This window comes from Patagioenas fasciata, chromosome 13, assembly GCF_037038585.1.
Source record: "Patagioenas fasciata isolate bPatFas1 chromosome 13, bPatFas1.hap1, whole genome shotgun sequence".
Lineage (NCBI taxonomy): Eukaryota > Metazoa > Chordata > Aves > Columbiformes > Columbidae > Patagioenas > Patagioenas fasciata.
This window is the reverse complement of record NC_092532.1, coordinates 17,416,469-17,442,658: the sequence shown is the minus strand read 5'-3', so window position 1 is coordinate 17,442,658 and position 26,190 is coordinate 17,416,469. Positions and strand designations below refer to the sequence as shown.

Genomic DNA, 26,190 nt, shown 5'->3' with positions numbered 1-26,190 from the left:
AACCTGACATCAGTATAACCCAAAATAACCCATTCAAGAGAAAAGTAAGAAATAATTGCTGTTTTCTCTCTTTTTTTTTCCTCGGCTATATTGCTATAATGATTTTGCATAACAGATTGAACAAAGTGCTGTTGTGACAGGTGGTAGAATTCAGCTAGTAAGCACAGAGACAGGGTTCAATTTAGTTTGTGAATCCTTTAATTGTTGTGCAGCTAATTAAAGAAGGTTCTTTACACTCGCAAGTGTTTACCGTTGCTAGTATGCATACATGAAAAATTAAATTGTGCCTTCAAGGGCTGAGAACTATAGAAAAATCATAGCTGATTCTGCAACATGCTTACCAGCTCAAAATAGCTGCTTTTCACAATTGGAATTTGTAAAACTTTTTGCTAAGCAAATATAGAGCTAATTAGAAGTGTTCGTTGGACCAATTAACATTTAAATAAATAAGCCATATTGCACATTTCACAGTCTTTATTTAATGATGCTTCTTAACTCTTTGGAAAGATTCCTTTAAGTACAAATAAGTTGTCATAAAAATGAAAGACAAAAATAACACCATAACAGTATATTCTATGCTTTTTTCTTTTTGCCTTGAAGTCTTTTCTAAAACTCTATACCTGTTACTGGAGAAGGGGGGGATACACAAATCTGGTTCCTTCTTTCATGTTGTCAAGTTACCTTTCCACCCTTTTGAATGCAAACAGAAAAACATATTTGATTACTATTTAAAGTGTTATGATAGCTCTGTTTGTTTTGCCCCATGGAACAGAATCTGTTTTAGAAAAAATATCTTACTTTTATCTCACAAAACGGCCATTGCAGCCAAAAAGAAGGGTGTTCTCAGAAGAGATTGCTTAGAGAGTAACAAAAGCAGCAGTTTGAAAGTTGCATATACAAACAGTGAAGTGAAAGGAGGAAGAAATAAATAAATAAAAATAAATCTGTTTTTCAGGTCTACCGTTAGCATTCCCATACCAAAACCAGTGTTGTTATTATACCTGACCCCAGGGCTGCAATTGCGTGTATCTTCAGGGTCAAGTGATATTTTGATTTCAAAACAACTGTCTTTTAATTTAACAGTCCCTTTCAATCAATAAGACCCTTCAGTCTGCGTTGAACATACGTTTTCTCTCTCTCTTTCAACCTCCAAACCTCTACCTAACACAAAGGTTACATTAAAATCAGAAGGAAGGCTTCTTGCTACGTTTTTCCAAGACGCATTACACTACCTTGTAATCACACTAAGAGCTAACATGGAAGGACTTGTTGTTGACCTTAGCTTTCAGCACAGAAAACCAAATTAACAAGGACCAATTAACATTTAAATAAATAAGGAAGATTAACAAAGAATACTCTGCATACCAAGAGGGTAAAATAAACTAAATGAAAGAGTACAGTGTCTCCCTCAGTCAACACAAATGAGATTCTCCATGAAGGACACAAGCCCATGGAAGCACAGGCCACTCTCCCCATTGCTGGTGGGGGCCACCTAAGCACCAAAGGGGATGCAGCTGTACGTGAAAGCGGCCAGTGCTCTCATTCTGGCAAACCCTTGGGAAAACGTGCAGAGACCCCACAGTCCCATGTGACGTAGTGGCAGAAGGAAAGGTGCTGCCCATGTTTCTGGCCTCCGCGCTGCGCCTTCCACGCGAGGCTGTTGGTGCTTGTGATCACCTACATCTGACTGCGGCACACTGAGAAGGACATGGCTTTGAGCTCATGGTTGGCAAGGAGCAGACCAAGGCTAGGCATGTCTAGTTCAGATTGTCAGCGCATGCTACTGCTGATTAAATTTTTAGAGGGAAAGGTGCGTTGGGTTGGTTTTTTTTTAGATCCAGTGAATTCTGGTTAAAGTCAAAGAGAAGAAAAAGTGGCCAAAGAACATTGAATGGTGCAAGAACAAGGTATTTGGGAAGTCCCTGGAGACTGGGAAATTAGAGTTTTAAAATGTCCATTCTATTACAGTCAACCTGAAAGCTCCAACCTGAATTTTTGTGCTAACTAGGCAGTAGCTTTGATTACGAAACTACAAAATACAGCAGTATGAAGTTCTCAAACCTTTCATAGTTCAGGGAAGCCATGTCTCTATCCAACTTTAATTTCATATTCTACCTTAACCTTTTTTTTTTGTAGGGACTTGTGCCGTATGTACTTGTAGGGACTCCTTGTCCCATATGATCAGATGATGCTACACCCGGTAGGATGAAGAAAAGGAGTTCAACCACCTTTCATCTTCCCTGCTCCTGGTGTTTTCCTCAAGTAAACCTTCAAAGAGGACCTTCAGTTGGCAAAGTTTCTCCTCTGTTATTTGGTATCATTATCCCAATAGAACAATTAAATCCTCCGCTTACTAATCATCTACAAAGTCTATCTTTTAAAAAGAAACTCCTCCTACACAAAGGTTATGAATAATTCTAAGAAGGTCACAACGTGATCTATCATTTTAAGCATTTGGATCTGGAGTTCTGGTTCAGGCCTCTGACAGCCACCTTTATGAATAGTTAAGAGTTCACAGAGATGATTATCATGTACTATTTAAATATGTATAAAGGACAAAGATAATAACAATACTTTGCACTTTAATAGAAACTTCTGTCTGAATTTCTCAAAGGAGAGACTAAGTCCTCACAAATGCACACTCACAGCTCCTCTGACCTGCACAGCTGGCCATTCCTGTTATTCTCAGGAACCTGGTAGGCTTTTATTGTTAGATTTCTCAAAAATGATGATATCTGGCTTAATTTATAGAGCAACTGAAGCTCTACCAAATGGGTAACCTAAAGTAAATCACCATTGTAGGAACGCTGATTAGCGCCTTGCGCTGAGGCAAAAAGCAGCATGGGACACTGCAAGGTGCTCTGCAGATCCTCAACCCCTCTTCTCCTGGTCGAGGAGAATTCTCCTCATTCCTGGGCTGAGACACAACTGGCTGATCAACACATTGTCCAGCTGGAAGAAAAGCAGCTCCTGCTACTGTCCAGGAATAAGCCTTTTTGTAGCCTCAAAAAATAATTTTAGGTATTTTTTTCCCAGTACTGAAACAAACAAATGAACAAAGAAACAAACAAACAAAAAGGAGTCTCACTTGATAGATATATTTTCTTGCACAAAGAGCAATTTTCCTCTATTTCTAAATGCCCTACTTTGCTGAATTTAAACTCTCCTGTCTTCTGATCAAGAAGTTGGAAGAAAGTGACTCTCTCTATTATCCTATGAAACGTAGAATTTTAGCCACATGAAAATTTGGTCATGCTTAATTGCATCTTTTACAGAAAACATGAATAGAGCTAATAATTTCAAAGAGAAATGTAAAAAATAGGGACCCCAAATGTCAGCACCAATCCAATGTATCTATAGAGTTTGAAATACTGTTAAAAAGTTGGTTGGGTTTGAAAACTGGACCTGGCCAATTTGAACTTATGCACATTGCACTTGTACAGCAGTGAAACCAAAGGTCCTCCCGTCCTTAAGGCCATATTTACAGAAGGGTCAACTGATCTTGAATAATTCTGCCAATTTATTAGGAAAACATGCTTTACTTCCAACATTACTAATGTGTCTTTTATCATACAACTTTGTTTCTTAAACAGGTAAATTTCTTAACCAAGAATAAAAAAAATACAAGAAAAAAAAATCACATATATCTGAAAGTCCACAAGTTTTCATAATACCTTTTATAATACCAATTGTACTTCAACATCTTTAAAAATTCTCATGAGCGTCAGAGAACCACAGATGACCTTCAGATCTCTTGCAAAACTCCTAACAAATATAACAGTTACAAAGTTTTTGACAGAGGATGAGAAATGGGGAAAACCTCTTCTAATGTGATTGTTTTCAAATACCTGAACTAATTGGGAATTGGTCAGCATCACGAAATCCCCCTGAAGAGACAACTTCTCTGGAGACAAAATGCAATGTTGTAGGGAACTGGACAGGCTTTGTCCACTGGACTCTGTCCTGCAAGACTGTCTGCATTCTCCCCACCTTTCTTCTCCAAAAAACAGCTTATCATTACTTCCCTACCAGCATTGCAGTCAGTCTCCACCTTTTTAACCTTTTTTTTTCTTTTTTTTTCTTTTTTTTTTTTTTTAATTTTAACACAATTCTTTAAATCTAAATGATGAAGCTACTGAAGTAAGACCCCAAGTCTCTGGCTGCACTACTGCTAGCACAATGGAGTTCTGGTTTCATTCGAAGTCCTGTAGCTAATAACAAATAGCAAGAGTCTGTATACCCTTATCCCAAATATAACCATCTAAAGTCAAGTTAAATTCAGCCTAACATTCACAGATACAGAACATCAGAAAATTGGTTCACAACAACTTATCACAGAGTAACATGTTAGCACAAGTTAACTGATTCACAGTAATTTTTAGTGTACATGCTCTTAGCAAATGTGATATAAACTTAGTACAGCTCTCAGTGCAAGGCATATTTCACTGGTTTCATTAGGGCTAAACTAATACGTTGCTTCTTGCATGCTGTGAGGCAGGAACTACTACAGAGACAGATACAGCAGCTGACAATTGGTAATCTGGTGTGGGATCAGTACTTATTGCAAGGTTCTGTGGTCTTTTGCCAGGGTTCAGAAAAGCAGATATTTCAAACTGCAATTTGTTTTGCCAGATTTTCACTAAAACACCTGTGTTAAATTTCTCATGGAAGGCTATGAAACTTTTCCCTAGAGCTTATTTCCTGTGCAAGTCCCACCAAATGTGAAATAGGATGTGGGCTGGCAAAAATAAATAATAAAAAACACAAAGTGACCAAACTCCATGATATGCAGAGCTACCAAGACTTAAAACAGTGGGAGATACAAATTAAAAATAAACAACAACAACAACAACAACAACAACAACAACAATAATAATAATAATAATAATAGATCAAATCCAAAACCAATTTCGTGACAGTCTTTCCAATAACCTTCACGAATTTTGGGCCAAACCCGTGCTGAATCAGTGACAAACTTTTAAACCATATATGGATCTCAGGGTGGAACTTGAATCCATAGATATGTGGATCTTATTGATGCAAATGACAACCTCATATACAGGAAAATACTGAATTTATCCCTATTCTTTATCTCTCATTGCAGTCTTTAATAAAGAACATAAAAATCAAGGTATTTACAGTTAAACCTTTTTTCCCCTACAAATTTACTTTCAATAACTGAAAACATTCTGAACTAAACCCAAACATTGTTCTGTAATGTATGACAAACATTTTAAAGAAAAAAAACACCTATGTGTCATTTCACTATAAGCCACAAACCATTTATCAACAGCAACACACTGTTCTAGAGTTTATCTTTCTTACTCTAACGGATTGGCAAGGTTTTCACCCTTCTTCCTGCTCAAAAAAAAGATTCTATGCAGTACTACTGAGTAGCAATGGAGCATGAAGTTGGAATACAGGAAGAATGGGGAGTCCTACCTTACTCATTAGTGACTGGCTCTATAAGGTTTCATGAATGAAAATAAAAATTCAAATGGGAAAAATATCCCAAGGAGTTTCCAGTTCTTCATGCATTATTTGATTGACAGTGGAATGATCTTCTGTTGGTGGCACTACCACCATCAACTCAATGCATTTTGGGATACATCAACGGAATAGAAAGGAGTTGATTAGAGGACACAGGGATACAAGACAGAGAAAAAACAGCAACACAACAACAATGCACTGGAATGATTCCTAATCATTATTTTCCTAATTTTCTTAGAGACTAAAACTCATATTAAAAAATCCTCGCTTTATCTTTGGCTAGCTATACACAGCAAGCTAAGATTGGGTTCAGACCTATGAATCTGCTTTCTGTTGTAGGAAAGCCTGCATCTCATCACACAGGAACAGAGAGGGGACCCAACACACTGTGCACCCACGAATGGACACACACACGCAACAGAATCTTTTTCTCTTTAGAGAAAGTCCACCGGTTACAAAATGTGCATCCACACTTACCAGTGACAAAGTGGTATGGATAATTTTAAGTCTTCCAACCTTCACATACTAAACACAGTAAATAGTCTTGTTCAGCTGTAGTCATGTCTACTCAAATCACAAACTACATAATAATGAGAAGTAACATATCTCAAAATGAACATAAACCACACTTATTTTATAACTCAGTCTGCAGTCAGGTCTGCATTTTCCCTAAGTGAAGAAAAAAAACAGATGGGAAGCTTAGATCCAGAAGTTTACAAAGGAACAACAACAAACCCTTTGCAAAAATGTTTATGAACAAAACTTATGCATTTTTACCTTTTGTCAACCGTTAATTTCATTAAGTAACTACAACGATCACAATCAAAAATAAGTACACACTTTTCCTCAAAAGGTTCCCGGAATAATTCCTATTTATCATTTACTTTCAACATTATCATCAGGCCTTCTACTTAGTGTGTAAAAGCTTCCATAGCAATCAGTTGATCATTCCCATGTATCCCAAATGACGTTTTCCCTCCTGGGGACCACACACCTTCGGGATACCTAAGGGGCTCTTTCAAAGGTCAAGAGAGATCAATTCATTCAGAAGGCTTCCTACGGAGGAAGGAAGATAGTTCAATAAGCTTTTACAGTGAAAAATATTTGGAATAACCAAGCAGAATGCACACAATGGCCACATTAATATTGCTGCTGTATCCTCACTGGATACTCAATGAATTCCACTCTGCAGCTTTGCATTAAATTTATGAATTTGCCTAAACTTAAGCATGGGCTGAAATACCTTCTTAAATTAAGACTGTAAAACACCAGCACTGCTTGTGAGAGATGTGACTAACCAGAAATGTTGGAGTTTCTTTCTATCATATTTAATGTTTCTGTAAGGCAGAGAACCAATGGTCAATGGTATGTTATAAACCATTAATTGCAACAAATGAGTTTCACCAGCTAACAAGGGAATCAAAGTGAATTTGCAATCAGGAACAGACAAGTTTGTTCAATGCTCCTGAAATCTCAAGCAGATGCAGAGTCACTTTGCAGGTGCAGAACAAGGGATGAGCAAAATATAACTTGTAAACAAACACTGCTAGTATTGGCTGGAGCCATTTCTCTGCCAGACTTTTATATGGTCTGGCACATGATACGATCTGCAGTTTCTGTTTTTATTCTAGTCTTTCCTTAGGATGGGATCTATCTTGCCTACTTGCAGCCATTCCAGCATCTCATCTCCCTAAACCAGACACCCATCTTTAAAGAGAACGAAATCCTCTCAAGATCCCTATTCTTTTTCTGTAAGGAGCAAACACTAAACTTTTAGACAATATTCCCTTACTTTGTGCAGGAAAAATAGTGTTCTATAATCTGAACTATACTGAGTGTTTCACCAAAAGGCAGCTCGCATTTCCACTGCTTTGCCATGAGTACTTTTTTCAAAATTGTATTTTACAGGAATCAAGACTAAATTGTTACTTACAAGGTTCATTTTGTAAAGACATTAATTAATGGACTGCACATGGAAGCGAGGTGGGGAATATTGTGCATTATTCTGTTGGCAAGTACATCATTTTAGTAATTAACGTTGACATCATCTTTTTAAAATGCATTAAGCAATATAGACAACATATACTCTGCCCAGTATTCTTTTTTTTTTTGTTGGGGGAGGAAGGTAGGGGTGGGGAGAGGGGGAGGGTGGTGCAAATGGAGAGGGACCCTCTCATGTCTGAGCACTAAAATGGCAGCAGGGTCCTCCATTGCCCAGTAAGGTCCTAGTCTGGCTTGGTAAGAGCTACATTTTGGGTACAGTTCTGGACTTGGAAGACATTTTTGCGAATCGAGCATTCTCGCAGGTTGCCAGAGCTGTAGAGATTCAAAATCAGTAACATTTTTAGTGAACCATTCATTTAAGAACCCCCAAGAATGGAGTTGTTTCCTTCCTTATAGATCTCAGGTTAGCTTTCACTTTGACCCCTGTGTTCAGACAGATTCCAGTTCCCTTTCCCCTCCTCCCTCCTTCGCATCCCTAACTAACCAAAGTTTTCTCTCCTGTTTCTCAAGTAAAGTGCATCCTTCTTTCCATAGGAAATGAAATCTATCAAAAAAGGATACCTCAGAGATGTAATCCCATGAACAGTTTTTTCATCATACTGGTCAGCAGGAACTGAGAAGCTGAGAAATACCAGTCATGCCTTTGAAAAATAATTTCTGCACATCTCTTTATTATTCTCAACAAGGCAGCATCCAAGTACCTTAATTCTAAGGTTCTAGATATGCAGGAAGTTAGTGCCCTTCATGACTCGAAGCTATGGCATTTTTTTTAGCTGTTTATTGACCTGTTTATTATTATCTGTTTATTGAGCTGTTTTCCATGAATCTGTTTAATCCCTTTCTGAGCCTGCTGATGCTGTCTGCCTCTACAAATTCCCTTGGCAGCAAGTTCCAAAGGTTCACTACTCACTCTGTCAAGAATTATTTGCTTTTATCTGTTTTAAACCAATCTCCTGCTACTTCCACTGGGTGTTCTAGTTATGGTTTTCTGGGATTTGGTAGAAAAACAGGGTGTGAGGGTTGTGGAAATGATTTTGATGGAATTTTGTGTTTGCAGCTCTCGAGTTTTTCCCAGTGGAAACTAAGAGTGTCCAAAAAAAGCTACAATGCAACTTAGAATGTAAGATCCCAATGTAATAGCAGGAGATATGATGAGTGTCTGGCTAATGTAGATTTGCTAACACAGTCTACTGAATTTCATAATCTAGTCCTTGATGATGAAAAGACAATCCACTTTACAGTGTCAAATACATCCTGCATAGGCTAATAAACAACCCTTGCACATGGTCCTTCTGAATGAGACCATTTGAGGATTGGTAGTTTTGTCACAATGGAAACGGTGCATCTATCATGACTGAAGTTCATTCAGGTACAGAAGAAACTCCCAAACATTCTTGCCATTTTGACTAAGAGGAAGAGAGGAAAATGTCAGAATGAAGCCTTTAATACAGCTCTTTTTCAGGAATACCCACCCGGATTTGGGTTTGAAGTCTACATAGACCTTCCATTCAAAGCCAATTTCACTGAGAGCCCAAGGACAATACTTCCCCATCTGGCAGGGACTGTTGTTCCAAGCTGTGTCCAGATGATTCCCTCCACCTTCACCCTCCAAAACCAGAATCACTATAAAAAATAACCATTCTCTTAACTTAGCTTAAAAAAAAAATCTCCCGACCATGGTTGAAGCCAAATGGCCCTTCAGGCTACTACTGAAGAATCAATTACATTAGCTGTAAGCCTAAGAGAGTCCTGGGGACAATCAGTCAGAGCCATAATAGCTGTGAGGGAATTGTTAAGCAAATTGAGGGATTCTTTAGGTAATTGGGATTGGACAACCAGGTCATACTTAATTTGAAGCATCCATTCCATACAAGTGCTTCAGAGGTACAGTAGGAACTACAGACAGTAAAGTCTAATTGTGCTGCCGCCTAACCCAGTGCTTTTAAAGGGACCCTCTCCCTCCCCCCATCTTTGTGCAGAATATTTAATAGGATTGTGCTCACTTTCAGCAGGGGAGGATTCAAGCAGCTACTGCAGGGTCAAATCGGGGAGCTGAGAGCAAAAGCTCTGCAGCCTTCTGGGAGAACCTGTAGTGTTTATTCACAGCTGGAGCCAGGGACACTAAACATTCAGGGTTTCCTACCAAAATTGACAAGGAGAAAGATAGACAATTCATTGCTTTCCTTAAGACAGTCCAAAGATATTAAAGGAGGTACATTTTTCTTTTTCTGTTGTTGACTATGCCTTCAGCATACTAAAAGTACCCTTAACTACAAATTCTCATCTTCCAAAGAGACTCTGCAAAAATTCACCACTTCTGCTTCAAGGTCTGAAGAGAAGTTTAGGGGGAACAAATTTTTCAGGCAAAAAATGGTCAGTTCTGGGAGGTTGCTCTGAGAGGGCTGTGCAGGGATCTTATATCAAATTGGATTTTTCACCACAGTTAAACAGAGAACTATTACAAAAGTAAAAAAACCACTCAACTTCCTTTGTTCACCAAAACAACTTTCAGAAAAAAATAAGGTATGCCAAAGCTCATCTTCATGTTCAGTTTGCTTTTTGAGAAACCTGTTGCAAGCAGCTACTGCTAATATTTTTTGATTTCTCCAGAGAGAAGCAAGGCATTTGGGTTGATACAACAGGGACTGCAGTCCCAAGAGAAACTAATCCTTTGTTGGACTGCCCTAAAGTTTCACAAGGCAGACAAAATGAGCCAGCAAACATGGCCCTAAGAGTGCCAACACCAAAGCTGACAAATCCATCGTCTTGTCTCCATTTCCTCACATTCTTTTCTGGAACTAATGTGAGGAAAAACCCTAATTCTGGGTCTTCTGGCAAAAGTACCTAAAATAAATGCCCAGAATGGAAGATTCTGCCAGTGCCACATTTCTTTGGCAAGGCAAGAGAAAAACTGGGAAGAGAGGGATAAAGAACAGAACCTGCATGACAGAAGGGTGCCAAAGCAAGAGCTTTGCGCCAGTTGCCATTCCGCTTGAAATCTGCACTGAGGAGCCCAGTGGTCTCTGCTCCCAGCAAGCTGGCCATGGCTTAGAAGAGTTGGCTGGAGCAGCCCCTGGCAGCACAGCTGATGACAGAGAAAACTCGGAGTAGCAGACGGGCCAATAGCCCATTGGTAGAGGTCAGGAATATCTGATGGTACATACTTCTGCCGTTACAGAGCTCTCACAGAGCACAAATCCAGCCTATTTCATGCTCCTCTTTTAGAGGATGTTTTAACTGCTTATCAAATCAGTTAGCATTTTTCTAGCTTTGACAGAACAAGAGCCAACAACAGACACCGGATGCAATTCTACCTCTAATGTTTAGAGTTGAGACATGATCTATTCAGCCAGGCTATGGCTTTCTAAAGTTATCCAGCAGAATGACAGCAGTCACCCAGCAACAGCAGCTTCTAAATAGGGAAACCATGTAAAACAAACAAACAGAAAATAAAAAAGTAAAATCCCTGGTCTGGAACATACTGCCCTAACTGAAAGGAGTCTTTTCACTCCACACAGGACACCAACACCAATTTAGGTGAGCGAGCAGGCAAAGAGTCTCCCATGAGAGTAGTTAAACAGGCTATGGTATACAAGCTCAATTGCCTGGACAACATCAGGAGTCGAAGCCTGAAGCGTGCTTGCAGAGTACATCAAATGACTCATCTACAAAAATAATCATCATCAAAAACAGTCATCCACAAAATTTTTGCCAATCAGTACTTTGAAAAATGAGCCATCACTTTTTGTGAAGATAATGGATGGGAATTCAATCTATGTCACAGCTATGAAAAAAAAAATGCCCATTGCTTTGGACTCCAGGGATTGCTGAGTTTACAGAATTTGGACTTAGTGCATCACGCTGTAGAAATGGTCATGGTTAGACAGTGACTTTCTTTTGACTGAAGTGCTGCAAATAAAGCTGTTTTGCATGTAGGAAGAAAGCCGCAATGAAAGAGTTCTGCCAGCAGCATCTTTAAGAGACCTTACTTGGTTCAACTCAGATGAAACTTCAGGAACATTGAAGACACTCAAACGAGTACCAACAAAGCATTTACAAGATGAGTGATAACAATCTAGCCTCTTAAAGTCCCAAATCAACACAGGAAGTAATATGATACTGTTCAGAGGTGCTTTGCTAACAGAAATACACTCAGCAACAAAATAATTGGAAAAAATAATAACATTATTAATAAAATGTTGTACGTTTACAACAGACTGTGCTTCTGTGACATTTACTAAAGAATTGTGAAGCAGCAGAAGTTTGGAAGTCCCATATACTACGCTTGCTTTCCACTGCTGCATCTACAAAGTCGTCAGTCACAGTATTTGAAAAAATGGGTGCATGTAGTAGTTGTGCTTGACAAAGGCTACTTAGAAAAAAACATATGAGGAGGCTGCACAGTAGACAGATTATATACATCAAGTATCTCAGTACTGTCATTAGTGCTAAAATAGGCTTCAGTCGCTTTCGCTGGAGAGGACTGTGATGGAGAGTATGCAAAATGGAACACTTCATACCCATACAAACTTTGTAGAGGCATATGAATCGAAGACAAAATTCCAGATTCTTTGTTCAGGACAACAGTACTGTTTGAAGCTCTGACTTAACATGTGTTGTGCCTTTCAGTCTTGTGTTTTATGAATGCTGCTTTACTTTAGAATAAGGTATGTTCAAAAACTGGAACACCACCTGAGAGAAGCTTAGCCACAAGACGGGTCCTTTTTGTCCATCACAGAAACAGGCAGGATGGACCACAAAAACGCCAGCTCCAATCACAACTGGTGATATCAGGACGCACTTGAAGTTTAGTGGTCTAGACACTGAGAGATCCCCACTGCTTCCATTCTGCAGCACTTCTGATACTACCACAATACATTACTGTGCTTTAGAGTCAGACTCCAGCTGACCTTTGTGTCTGGACACAGTGGGCAGGAAGAAGAGGGATATTTGCTTTGACACCCAGGAATAACTGCATCACCGTGAGAGACTGCATTTCAAGTTTTGCTTCCGATTATAATTATAATTACTTGGTGATGATCACCTCCCCCTTTAGCTTAATTTAAAATGCTTCTGAGTTGGAGAGATGAATGACTGGAATTATCTGGGAAGAGCTGGAGTGATGGGGGAAGGACATAAAAGAACTTTTGTTCTTTCAATTCTTGTAGTTGGCAAAAACATGAAGAAAATATTGCCAATTAATTTTCCTCACAGTGGTAACCTTTGTAATCGTAACCTGTAACCAGTTATAACCATAATGTTGCTTGGTTCATACCAATTGCTGACTGTTGTGACACGCTGTAACATGATGTTCTAACTTTTGATATAGGGAGGGGAGGAGAAATATGTCACTGTTTGAGCTGACATGTCACTGCTCTTCCTATACAATGTTATTTTACATCTCATGAAGTGTAACTGCCAAGTGATGTTGGGACCTCAGCACTGGGCCACCACCTGTCAAATACATCCATTGAGGGTTACAGCTAAGCACCCAGTGAGAAGAAGGAATTGAAAAAATTGAAAGAAAGTAAATTCTATTTGGAAGACAACAGCACTGGAGTGAAGAAAAGTGAAGGTAAGGACCTCACATTCCCCTGCTGACTCTCTTGTGCAGATTTTCCTCTTTTCATTTCCACAAAACACAATAAGAACTAGGCATAAGTGATATCTCTAAAGTAGCGTCTGAACCCTAGTTCAGCCATGCTCGACAGAAAGAATGTCTGGCTTTGTCTTCTTCCACCACTTTCATTTGTCGTATTTTACCAGCTTTCAAGAAGATGGCTGTCTTTACCTTTCTCTGAATGAGAGAGATTATTGGAGAACAGAAAATAAAACCGACCAGCAAGAAAGGAGCAGCTGTTAGAACCAAAGTGATGATGACAGTGAAACCATCAGAGAGAACTAAGAGATCCTATTACCTGCTATCTAGCCATTGTCTCGGATATTCAGTATGTTTTAAGTGCACAAGCTTAACTTGTCCTTGCACAGATCATGAATGCAAATCTAAGGAAAGACCAGTATGGAGATGAATCTTCAAGTGCAATCAACTAGTCGATCTACCAAAAACATGCTAGGTCATAAAACCAGTACAGTCAACATAATTTAAAAAGCTATGTTAGACTCTTTTTGCACAGACCCTTAGTCTTAAAAATAGTCTTTATGCATATGAGAAATCCAATGGTGTTTACAAAAATAACGGTTTGCAGCATTGGGTAATAAAGGCTGAGATTCTCTTTGCAAACAGATAAATATTTGCACACTGGTACTGTGTCACCATCTACCCAAACATTATCTGTGTACATGTACAAAGAGCACATTTCACCAGTTGCTTTATTTCGCCAGTTGCTGGAACCAGAATATCTGTTTCTTCCTTTCTAAGCCCTACTATTCCATAAGAGCAAAAACCACAGTCTGTACCGATATTGAGGATACATAAGTGATGCATAGGCACTTAATACTACTAAACACTTACACAGCACTTTACGCATTCAGAATGTTGTACAAACATTAACAAATTAATCCTTACAGCAACTTGCAGGGTACCTAAGTATTATTTTTCAAACTGGGGCCAAATCTGTTGCTCACATATATACCTCCTGACATCAGGAACAGGTTTAGACCTGGACGTCAGACAACAGCAGTAAAGAACACAAACATATGCCAGAAGCACTGTCAAAAACTCAGATTAGGATTCAGAAGATCTCATCTCACACACACTTTCCCTCTTGCATATATTTGCTTTCACTCTAATTCCCACTAGCCCGTGAATGCTGGGTTGTTTTTACTAATCTACCATAAATACTAATATGACCTAACCAAGGAGATACCATCATTTTACACTGGCAACTCACACCTATTTTAAGGAGTATAAGTGAATAAGGAAGCCCACAAAAATAAGTGGATTGTTTACTGACACTACCAAATTAAAACTAAACAGTAGTAACATATATCATCTTTTCTTTACTGAAATGGCAGCACTCGCTGCCTGGAAAAAGGACTCTTAATTATAAGAATTATTATAAAGGTTAAAAGTGCAGAACATTGGAGTTGCAAGGATGCCTATGAATAACAGCACCAGTTAAGAGGGGTTTTTAACGTTTTTAACATACAAGTATCAAACTCTACAAGCATTTCTTGAGGCTTCAAATGAAAGTCTGAAATTAATAACCACAAACAATACCGATCACAACACAGTGACTGCATATTCTGGACACGTTAGTGGTGCTAACGAAGCCTATTCGTAGTTTAAAGGCTCAAACTGAAATACTCCTAAGGTTACATTACCCATCCTCCCAAAACAATGTCAAAATCAGACTATTTCACTAATGCACAAATGGGTTGTGTTGTTATACAACCAGAACAGAGGCAATCCTTGTTAATAGGTAATACTTGAACTATGGGAGGGTCAGAGAGAGAATCCACCCAAACCTAAAAGGGTGCAGTTTCATGGGAATCCATGAAACTATCATGAAGAGCGAACAAGAAGCTGTGAGCACAGCTGCTGAGGTTTGCAGCCAGGACAGCACTACGGCCGGGGCTCGCTGCTCCCCAGCTCCATGTGCTCTGAAGAGGGTGGTGATTACACAGCAGCTGGCAGGGCTTATCCACCCAACTTTCTCCAGTCTTGAGAAACAGCCGGGCAGCCTTCGAGCTCTCCTTGCTCTCAAATGTACCTTTTTCTTCTTTTATGATCAATAGTCCCAGGAGAGACTTCAGAGAAAATGTTGGTCTGAAGTACTCAAAATACTCAAGAGTTAAGTCTGGCATTTTTAGAATACCTGCGGGTAGTCTGGCAAATCAAGTATCCCACATTCACCCATCTCTAATGATGATTATTATGCACCAACAGCTGTCTACAGTTCAATGGATGAGGATCTAATTGATCTCATTACCTCCCCCCATATAAAGTGAAGAGCCTTCCTGCTCTGTGGGTCTGGGGATCCTGTGCTGACTGAGGGTCCTTTGCAGAAGACCTGGAAACAGACTATTTGGTAGTGCTGGTAGTCTGTTTTCAGCTGGTCAAAATCCACAGAAACAAACATCTTGTAATATGATGTATAATATATCACAATGTGGCTTTTGTCTTACCATTTTAATACTGAATAGCTCTGATAGCATTCATATGAATATTAATTTTGTAATAAAAAGCAAGAGACTGTTGTATTAGTTATGTGTTCTTTTGTTACTCTTAGTCTTTAATTATTATTATTAATGCTATTATGTCCAATTTCCCCTCACCTCGCTCACCCTCACAGTCTCCACCGCGGTGCCCTGTCTCAGGCAGCGAGCTCCTTCTGGAGCCAACAACAATCTCACCCAATTAACCCTCTGGCAGGGTATGCTACACTATATAAACGGTGTTGCTTCCTCTCCTACAAGTCTCTGAACATCATTTCTGTCCTTCTCCTAGGACAGAAACACAGCCAGGGACCCAAACCACCTCCGTCAGCTGGGGTTGCCTCCCAGCACAGCTGGCCCTGTGCACCATTTGCCGTGTGGCCGAAATATTTATGCTCAGGTGCTCGTCTGAGACGAATCCACGTTTCAGATTTTAAAAGTTATATTTCTGAAAAGAAAAAATAAAAGCCACTTGCAGAAACAAAAGGCCTGAGTCCACCTCTTTTGGGTGGGTGTAAATTCTCTGTCTTTAATAAAGTTATACCTGATTTATAACTGCATGAGAGGAGATTCTGGCCCATAATATAATATAAAATGCTTGGCTTTCTGCAGTTTGCTTTTTCATAAAGATTACTCCAATGTCACTGAGGGAAAGATGCAATGAAAAATACCTATTCTACTGCAGCTATGCAAGTGGCAATTCTCTCTTGTTTTTAAAAGAATACCACTGTTCATTTGCTAGTCTGCTGCAGATATATTTTTAACATAAAAAACACTATATTTAATTGGTTATGGATCTCAGTTCTTTTAGCACTACTGGAAATCACACAAAAACACATTAGTACAGAGCAATTAGTGCAATGGCAGTAAACAACTAAGGCACTATTAAGCTGTGGGTGATTAAATAGTATTACTTCTTTATTTTTTATGATATTAGACTTAGAGAAGATTTTAAACATATATTCCCGTTAATACTAATAAACAATACGAAGAGCATGTGTCTAACTTTCTTAAGACAATTTTTGTCAAGACACTTCGGTTTAGAGGAAATATTTTCTTTTAAAAGGAGATCTGTCTCTTTATACGATATATCAAACTATATCTTATCTCACTACACTGGGACATTTATACAGTAATATTATTCAATGGGAGTTATGAAATCACGTACTGTTCCTTCAGAAAATAATACCCGTATCTCTACCACCAAGGAACAAAGAGCTACCAAACTCCCAAAATAATATGCAATTATTTACATCCGTGCAAAGAACAAACCGGGTACTATTTGACAAATTTACTACAACGGGCTATAACAAACACCATGATAAGTTAGCCCGAATGGCAGTAACCTTCAGGCAACATAAAAGACGAGAATCTGACCCAAGAACAGAACCCTTGTGGTATACCTTTTTAATCTGCCTAGCCCTCACAATCTCTCTGGACTCTGTACTTGTTTATAGATCATCCTCATGGTCTGGCACATCTTTTCCTCAGCATCTGATTAAGTTAACAATGTGCTGCTATTTGCATGCAGATTTGCCAGGCCTTTCTCTACAGCTGCTCCCAAAGACTTGGTCTTTCTCTGTAATGTGATAGCACAGCAGTCAGTAAATGCAATCTTTGTCAAACCCAGGTGTGCTCTTGATTTGGTTCTCATTCGTTCCAAGCAATTTTTCTTTCTCTAGCATTTATAAGGCTCTATTATAGTATAGCCACATCTGGAGCTAAAATTCTTCTATTAATTATATACTTTTACCACTATAAAGACAAATTCAGAGACAGCTACTAACATTTTTGTTGTTCTTATTCCCTTTTTGACAGCCTGTATTTTATTTCTGCAGAAATTTGATTTTTAAAGCAGCATTCCTGATTTCTATTTCCATAAAAACAATAATGCAAGCACAAAATCTAACTACATGGTTTCTTTTTTTCTAAAATCACGCTATCAATAGCAATATGAAGTATTAGGCGCTTTTTTTTTTTAACCTTTCAATACTTTGCATACAAACATGATATTATGATAAAGTCTCTGTCTCATTGAAAGAGTTACAATCTGCTTGGGAAAGTAAGTGGTTAAACAAAAAGCCAAAAACTTACTCTGTTCCCTAGTGGACACTGGTTCACATCACAGAATCACCAAACAATTTGTTCCCTCCAACAGTCAAAAAGCAGAACCAAATTTGATAAGCATGGTGACTTAAATGCTGTATTTTCTTTGTGCAATGAGGGTAATTTTTCAAGATCAGGTATGAAGGAGATTAGTGCAGAAATATGAGCTAAGCCTTCACTCTTATCATCTGAGTATGGATAAAGGATGCATTCACCAAAGAGCACCGCAAGTTATCTTCTAAGAAAAATTTTTCCTACCTCTTTTTTCCGTGTGAGTACAGAGATCATCGTGACGAAGTAATAAGTGGAGACTCAAAAACAGGTTTGACAAGTGAATATTCGCTGTATAAATGTACACGCAAGAGGAAATACTAAAAATCTTATTGCTTAATTTTAAATCTAATTTACGATCAAAAAGGTAGGCTTCTTTGCTAGGTAAATACCTGTGCATTAGAAGAGGTCAGCATGCTTTTAAATTACAGGAGCACTACAAAGAAATACCAAACCCCTCAAATGGGGAATGAATTCCATCTGACCAAATCATCCTTAGGTGGTCTCCTCTAACCCCTGGCCGGGTCAGGTTAACATGGACACAGTAGGCTGAGATCCTGACTTTAGTATGAGTTCTTTTAAAAGGGAGTATAAATGCCAAACTTTTTTTCCTTAGTTATATCTCTTCTGTTTGCTCTCACTGATGTTTTGTTTTGTTTTGGTTTTTTTACATATTTATATCAAAATAAAAGTAATGCAAGTAATCCATGCTTGTCCAGCTGAATTTACTGAAGCACTGATGATTTCTGAACGGTTTTTCTTTAATAAAATTACAAATAAAAATATTGAACTGGCTTTACCCATGAAAAAGAAAATACTGCTGTAACATTACTCACGGAGCACTTTTTAAACTACTCAATCGAGGAAAAAGCTTTTATTTATTTACAGCACATTTTAGCTTCCTAAGTCACTTATTTCAAATTATTAGTTTGGCCTTACATACGCACACACCTTTGCACACGCACACAGACACTCGTTCATATGCACATGCACACACATATAAATATATATGTAAAATGGCAAAAAAAAAATCAGCAGACAGACAGAAGCTGTGTAACCAGATTACATCACAGGTTACGATGGAAATAAATAAAAGAAAATCTCTTTTTGCTTCTATAGCGTGGCATTTTAGTGGTGACGGTTTGACTTTTGGCCCACACACATATGCCAATGGCAAGGCTAACTCTAGGGACTAACAAAAAAGAATGTGTGTTCACAGCTGTACAGTACACCAATACAGATTACATGTTTTCAGTGTTGCGGCCACAACAGAATGCTAATTAACATACTGGAGTGATGAGAACGGCTGTAAGGCCCTTATTGTTCCATTATTTCATGCAGCCCAGCTGCCTTTGTTTATGTCACTTATCCTCTCGTGCCACAGGTTTTTACTCCAAAAATACTATCCCAATACAACGTTAATATTTAAAAAACAAAGAGGTGGCAGATTGTCATTTTTGTGTCAGTCTCAAACTGCAGAACTGTTAAGCTGTTCTGGTTCGGTATTTAGAAATAATTTAACAGCCATATTCAGACACTGCCTGCATTCTAACATAATGGCTGAATACTTGAACCAAGCAAATGCATAACTATCCTGACATCACTTATGAGATTTAGATTGGTCAGTTAATGGAAGTCTTTACCAGAATCAATACCATAACAGCTTCTTGAAATGAACGTGATTTTTTACACAGAGTGCTGTGAACAATAAGTACAGAAATATCCTACCTTTGTATACAGCACAAAGGAACTGGGATTTGAAATTAAGAAGCAATTACAGTTTTTTGCAAAGTAATGTTACAGTTGATTATTAGAAATAAACACATACAAAATAAGCACTTTTTAATAAATAGCTGGAGAATATTAAAATTCCACAATCCTATTATTCCTTTTTTCCCTACTTTTTTAATAGCCATTTTATCTGCTAGCTTGGTTATCATGTTGCTGTTAAGGATTAATATTGATGATTGTTGCCAACAATGGTTAAATATTGCAGAAAAACACTTTTTATGAAAGAGATGTAGCCCTATCCGACTGTAAGTAATATTAGTTATGCCTGCTGCTTTGACTTCTTTGATTGATTTATGAAAAAAGCAATGTTAAATACCATTATTATTCTTATTTGTATTACAGTAGCGTCTGAATGTCTTTGCTGATATTGGCCAGATTCAGATCCGGGACCCTGAACTACAGCTAAGGAGACAATAACTTCCTAGTACAAAAGAAAACAGTCCCTGTCCTCAGAAGTTCACGACTGTCGGCTCTGATCCTGACAGCATTTATGTTTCTGAACAGAGGAATCCACTAATACGATCCCACTGACTTTGCGAAACCACACACCAGGCTAAGTTTACTTATGGGTATAAATAAACTAGTAAGGTTTTATTTAGTGAGTAGCAACAAGTGTGAAACTTCATGTGTGATACAAGAAAAAAAGAAGGGGGGAAAAAAAAAAGCGCCAAAGGAAACCAGGACGGTAGTGGTAGGAAGATCAACCTCCTGGATACAAGTCATAGTTTCTTTCCCTTATTTACTTGGTATAAACAAAAAGGAAACATTAATGATAAAGAGGTTTCCGAACAATTTATTCCGTCAGTTGTCTGTAATTGCTGTCACAGACTGAGCCTGGCTAGAACCTCAAGTGATAATAGTGCATTTCTTCCTCAAATTAAAAAAAAAAAAATAAAATAATAAATTTTAAAAACATTCTAGTTCCAGTTCCACAAGTTTAGCTTTACCAACAAAGGGTGAGAGAGCACCCAAAATACCTGTCACCTCAGATGCACCCAGCAAACTCCAAATCAGAAAGTCTGCCCAAAAATGTCATCTCCCTAATCAAAGACATACTGCTGCTAATCACGAAGCACACCAAAATCCTGAAAACATCCATTGCATGAACAAGCCCTCGTTGCTTTTTAATGAGTTTAACTGGTAGTCTCTGATAAATGTGGAACTGCTTGAAGTGTCTGTCTTATGTAAGGCAGTAATGAGAGAATTTAATGTTTTGTGCAGCCGGCATAGTTTATAACGGTGAACATGCCACAGGTGTGGTACAATCTAATATATAGTAGTTTCTCAGCTATGACCATTCCCCTACTGTGGACAGAACATAGATTTTTTTAATTGGATCCAGGAGTTAGCTAAATTACCCAGCTGCTCTGTGTTTAAGCCCCCAGCTAGTTTATATACCAATAATAATAAACTTTCTGTAATAGCAATCCAGTTTATTACGGTGTTTCTCGCTCAAACTAAAAGTGGGCCACTTTGACTTTGGCTATGTTCATGAATGACACCGTGGGATTTGTCCCCTCCTAAAACTGAAAAAAACATTATAAAAAGTTACAAGTATGTGCTTAATTAATGGAGTTTTGTTCTGTTTTGTTTTCTAATAGGATGATCTGCTATTTTATGATGCAGGCACAAAATATCATAAGCCTATCAATTTGGAATGTATTGGGAAGTTGGCTTTTTATTCATGCTTATTTACCATGACAAAGCAATACCTAGGCACAGTCACAAAATGAACCACTGACAATGGCCTCTTAATAAATTTTGTCTGCGACAATTGTAGGTACTGAAAAAACTTCTCTCCAGGTAATCCACTCATGCATTTATTTTAAAAAATAGCATTTAATTCTGACATCAATTAAATAAAATTGTTTACAGTATGCAGTAGGTGTGTTGTTGGAACTGTGATAGTCTATTCTAAGAATGACAAGCGTTACACAGAGATTGTAATAGCTTTTACCAGACTAGTCAACAGAGTTGTGGAAAAAGACAAGATTTTGGGACCAGAAAAAGGACTTGTTTGCTCTAAAATGTAGCATTTTTTTCTCTGTAAAGACTTCTCTTGTTTTACTAAAACGTTACATCTCTATAAGCTTTGTCTTTCTGAAAACATGTTATAAAAATAATTGTAAAATTAATACTTAAAATAAACCTCAGAAACAAATAAAAGACAAACACAACACAACAGAAAACCAGAGCTTACATTGTGACTTCCTTGGAGATAGGAAAAAACCTGCCATTAATGGACTGTATCAATTGTTTTACAACTTTTGGTGAACTACTTCTTTCAAACATAGTTTATGAAATTTTATTTAAACTAACTTCTTGTAACTTAGGCTGATAAAAATAACAGCAACAAGGCACTAAAACACCCATAAACAGATTACAAGGTCACATAAATGGATATTCATATAGCTGCTAGGCATAGTGCATAAGTAACTTCAGGTGCAAACCATAAAATACTGCAGAGTGTACGTAAACACAGGCAAGCACAAAAAAAAAAGTTGTCACATTTTAAATATATATATCCTCTCCATATTTAGCTAGGCATTTAACTTAAAATTATTCCCATCCTAATTGCAGATTTAAAGTCAGTTTTAAAGATTATTTATTTCACCAAAGCCTGAGAATTTTGTAACAGTGGCTCCCACTCCACAAAAAAGCCTTGCCAGTTTCCATAGGAGCTGCCAGACTCTCCCACTTTACCCACATCATATAGAGCATCCTCACTGCACAAACACCGTTGTTTTTAAAATAACCCTCAAAGAAGGGTACTTCTGTTTTCCTCGTCACTCCCAGACAATCCTCAGTAAGAAACAGACTAAGCTTGAAAATCCTCACTTGCAGACAAACCAGTCCAGGCACTATATAGCTGTCACAAGTCTGACAGCTTATTGTATGGAGATCATACCTTCCCACAGAAAATCCCATGGGAAACACTGGGAATAAAAGAAATGTGATCCATCCAACTGAGCAGGGCAGCAGTTGCCTTCTGCTGAGAGGACTAACCCAGCAGCCCCATCAAGCCTATCATATCGAACCCACTCAGCCCTCCCCTCTCCAGAACATTGATGAAAGACACCTTGGCTCATGCCCAGGCTGTGGTGTCCCCCCGCTCTGTGCCATCACATGCCACACAGAGCAGTCAGTTTGCTCAGGGATGAGCTGGTCACTCCTATTGTACATGTGGTCGTGGAACAGGAGATGTGATGTGCTGTGATGCAGCACAGAGGAGTCCCACTGGAAAGCACACTCTCCAGCAACAGCCGAGCACAACAGCCCTCTCCTCACCAGCAAAATTTGTAGCTGCCCCACAAGGGAAGCAGATAGCAAGTCAAGGACATCTGCACAGGGGCTTTGTGCCTCCACACAAACTCTAATCCAATTATAGCTATGTTTTCATGGAGACTTAGGAGGCTCCAAGAAAAAGATGGCTTAAGGTTTGAGATGCATTCCTTTTTCCTAGTCTTCATGGACCAGAAGTTGGTGACTTGGAGCTTCCTATAGTTCTCAGTCCATCCATCTCTACCTGTCAGCCACCACTCCTTCCCCCCACAGCGCTCCACCATCAATGGATGCTTGCCAGAGATCTGCTTTGTTCCACATCCAATTCAAAGTGGCTGTACATAGTAAGAATTTCATTTCCATGCCTCTGTTTTCCACCTGGGAAACTGAATCCTTCATGTCATTATCATTCTATATTGTCTTCAGATCACATGGAAAAGCTTCCACAGTAGCCCAAAAAAAGGAAGACTGCTACAGGATTTGGGCTCTCCATCTGAAAGAGCAGTTTTCCCACAGCAGGATTCCCTGTCTCCAAGAAAAAAAATAAAAAATAAACAAACTAACAAACAAAAACAACAAACCAAACAAAAACCCACACAACTGTTGTGTTTCAGTTCCCTAGCGCAAAAGCCAGGATTTCCAGACTTTAAAATTATGTCACAGAGGTCACAAGGCATTCCCTTGGCCTTAGAAAATCCTAAGACCAAGGGAGTCCCGGGACTGGATTTGGTAGCTGAGGAATCCTTATTCTGACCAGGTTCACTGTCCCCCAGGTGACCCTTGGTGGGCATGTACTTTCCACACCAAATCACAGGAAACATGATGGCTTCAACTTTTCTTTAAGTTTTGCTTGTGTTTGTGGGGTTTTTTTAAGTCTTACTTAAATTTGGGGTTCCAGAGAACCCAAAGTTGTGAAGAAGTCCAGTGATTTTGGCACCAACTCAGGCATGCTGCATTGCTGAATTGACACGGCAATTGATGTCCAAAGCCACACTCCCTCTAGCCAACTGAGGTTTTTCCAGGGCTCACAGAACACCCAAAGCATGCACTATTAATCAACTAATGTAAACTGTGTTATGCCTTATTATATTACAGACACTGGATTTCTGTGTTTGGTGGTATGATCTTGTTGCTTCAGAGGCATATTTTTAAAGAAAACGCTGCTTCAGTTGGGTGGATTTGTGAATTGCTAAGCATAAAACACACATTAGCCTTTTAAAAGCAACCAACTGGCATTACCGTAACACTGTCATTTAATGTATATGAAGTTATACTTTCAAATACTCAGGCATAACTGAGTGCTCAAAATTCCTTATTTGAAGAACAACAAAATAATAAGAAATAATAATAATTATAGCAATAACTGCTTAGTATTTGTATGATAAAAGTGCTGAAAAGACATTAACTAATTAGTGCTCACAACACCCATGTGAGGAAGGAAAGTATAATTATCCACATGCTACAGATGGAAAACTGACAATGTGGAGTTACCTGCCTTTCCGAGACATGCATGAGGGGATAATCACCTAATGCAAATCCATCAAAAACTCTACAGGGAAAGCACCAGTACAATGGTCACACAGATTCAGTTTCCTCCCTGTGAGCTCTGATGCAGTCAGTGTACATGACAGAGAGAAGGACCTTGCACCTAGACACTGTGCTGAGAAGAGACAGAGACAGCCGCACAGACCGTTAAGGACAGTCTGATTACTTGCACTTGACACCTTTTTCCAGAACGTCACTCTCAGTGATCGGGTAGTAAAGCCAAGTGGCTTTTGCAGGAGGAAGACACCTGTACTGAATCCAACTGAATATACAGTTTTTGCCGCACAACCTTTGACCACAGATTCACAGAATGGTTGGAGTTCAAAGGGACCTCTGGAGATCATCCAGTCCAACCCACCTGCTAAGGTAGGTTCACCTAAAGCAGATCGCACAGGAATGTGTCCAGGTGGGTTTTGAACGTCTCCAAAAAGAAAGAGACTCCACAACTTCTCTGGTCAGCCTGTTCCAGTGCTGTGGTACCTTCCAAGTAAAGAAGTTTCTCCTCATGCTTAGACAGAACCTCCTGTGCTTCAGTGAGCGTAGGCTCATTGCCCCTCATCCTATTATTGGGCACTGCTGAAAAGAGTCTGGTCCCATCCCCTTGACACCCACCCTCGAGATATTTACAAACACTGATGAGATCCCCTCTCAGCCTTCTCCAGGCTGAACAGACCCAGCTCTCACAGTCTCTCCTCATAAGAAAGACACTCCAGACCCCTCATCACCTTCATAGCCCACTGTTGGACTCTGTTCAGTAATTCCTCATCCTTCTTAAATGGGGGAGCCCAGAACTGGACACAGTACTCTAGATGAGGCTTCATCAGGGCAGAGCAGAGGGTGAGGATAATCTCCCTCAACCTCATCCTTAAGATTCAAATGAAACAAATGGGGTTTGCTCTACTTGCATCTCTTTTACGATTAAGATAGGTTGGGTTTCTTACACATGGGACATTCTGACAACGGCTCACTTAGTGGATTTTTTTTCTCCTGTAAGACTGTTAGCTCAGCTCTGTATAACCAAGAGGTTTGGGTGACTTGCAGGAAGCATGGATAAAACTACTGCTACCAATCAGAGTCAGAGGCTGATCAAAGCCAACATTCATTAACTTTGAACACAAAATTGTCTGAATCCATCAGTAACTGCAATGGTGCCTAATTAGAGAAGGCATCGCCTGTTTCAAAAGCCATGCTATCTAGCTGGACCATTGAGCAGTGGAAAAAAAGTAAAGAGTAACGAAATCTCATACGAAGGAATCAAAAAAGCACAGTGATTTCACTCTTTATGCATGGCACAAGTTATTATCTCAAACAGTGACATCAATAATAGGGCCTTTATTTAGAAAGTGCTTAGCTTCAGCAATTCCCATTCACTTTAGGTAGAATTGAGGGTGCTCAGCAGGACTGAAAAAAACAGTGACCAGCTAAACATTGTAGTGTGTGGTCCAGGAAGCTGGAGAGTGCCTGGAGAAAAAGGAAGAACCATCATTAAATAGAAATCTAATGGAACATGGACAGCTGTGATCCTGTGTCCTCCCCAGTAGCACTTTTACCAGAGTGAAGCGGAGCAACGGTGATCTAAGCTTTATTCCTTCTAGTCCCCATTCCACAGAAATTGTGTAGGGAAAGTAACAGTGAAGCTATCAGTCCCAGGAAACAAACTGCACTGAGGAAAACCTGAAAAAAAAAGTTTTACTTCAAATTAGAGATTAAGAGATATTCAGAACCATTTCTCACATGCATTCATTGGTGTTGCAAATGTTTTTTTGCTGTATGTTGCACTTGGCCCTTTTGCAGTTGCTCTTT

The 26,190-nt window shown here is 38.9% G+C and overlaps 1 protein-coding gene across 15 annotated transcripts in view; it reads right to left on the bottom strand.

Annotated features, from left to right (window-relative positions):
- The window catches only part of ZNF536 (zinc finger protein 536), a 345,571-nt gene that overhangs the window by 199,659 nt on the left and 119,722 nt on the right, over nt 1-26,190 (bottom strand). Inside the window, exon 6 of one of the 15 annotated variants that reach the window (XM_071814313.1) lies at nt 25,938-26,061. The exons of the other annotated variants lie outside the window; for them this stretch is intronic. The gene's annotated coding sequence lies outside the window, so the exon portion shown is untranslated. The remainder of the gene's footprint in view (nt 1-25,937; nt 26,062-26,190) is intronic. 15 annotated transcript variants of the gene reach the window in all.